The sequence below is a fragment of the Octopus sinensis genome, linkage group LG18, assembly GCF_006345805.1.
Source record: "Octopus sinensis linkage group LG18, ASM634580v1, whole genome shotgun sequence".
Lineage (NCBI taxonomy): Eukaryota > Metazoa > Mollusca > Cephalopoda > Octopoda > Octopodidae > Octopus > Octopus sinensis.
The window spans coordinates 29,088,506-29,089,411 of NC_043014.1; the positions used below are offsets into that span (position 1 = coordinate 29,088,506).

Here is a 906-nt window from a genome sequence, read left to right on the forward strand (position 1 = left end):
CTCCCTGTTGCCTTCTCTAAATATCTATCTATCTATCTATCTATCTATCTATCTATCTATCTATCTATCTATCTATCTATCTAATTTATCTAATATATCATATACACACACATACACACACACACACACAACATACACACACACTTATATATATATATATATATGTGTGTGTGTATGTATATATGTATATTTATAGCTATATGTACATATATATTTATATTGACGTGTGTGTGTGTGTATCCCACCTAGCCGATGGGAAGCTTTAGTGAAATTTACAATTGCAAGAGTTTCGAATGCCTACCTCGCAGCATAATGGTAGTCTGTACTCTCCACTTTATGTTAAAAAAATAATACTAAATCTATTCCCTTTCTCTCCTTCAATATACAAAGGCTCCTGCCCAATGTACCTTCCATACATCACTTGCTTCCTTCGAGACAAATATAATCTCTCATGTAACGTAATGTATTTCTGCTATATTCTATACATAAGCTTCACACTGTACAATGATTAATGTAGATTTAACCCTTCTTGTCACTTTCTGTTCTGGATATCAATACCGAAGACATCCCAGTTAACCTTGTTCAAAGTTTCACCACCCTTACCTTATTTCTCTAAATACAACTATTTCTTCTACCGCTTTCCGAATTCCTCCAACCACCAATAGCTCTTCGTCTGTATTTTTTAACAACATAAAAGACATTTTCCCCATTTGATTTCTCTAGAGTCTTTGCCCTCTATGATTTGAAAGTTTGCAACTCTTCTTGGTTTTCACATTCCTTCCATATTGATGACTGACGTTCGAACCCAATCTTTTGCAGTTCTCTGCCTCATCGCGCCACTCATCACACATCCACAAAAACGCGACCTCCTACTCCACCTTTCGGCCCTTATGCCACTTCAAATCA

At 35.9% G+C, this 906-nt stretch overlaps 1 long non-coding RNA gene across 1 annotated transcript in view; it reads left to right on the top strand.

Annotated features, from left to right (window-relative positions):
- The first annotated feature begins 794 nt into the window (after nucleotides 1-794).
- The window catches only part of LOC118766823, a 42,783-nt gene continuing 42,671 nt past the window's right edge, over nucleotides 795-906 (top strand). Inside the window, exon 1 of the long non-coding RNA XR_005002733.1 lies at nucleotides 795-906. This exon is cut by the window's right edge and continues 87 nt beyond it. This is a non-coding gene — a long non-coding RNA (uncharacterized LOC118766823).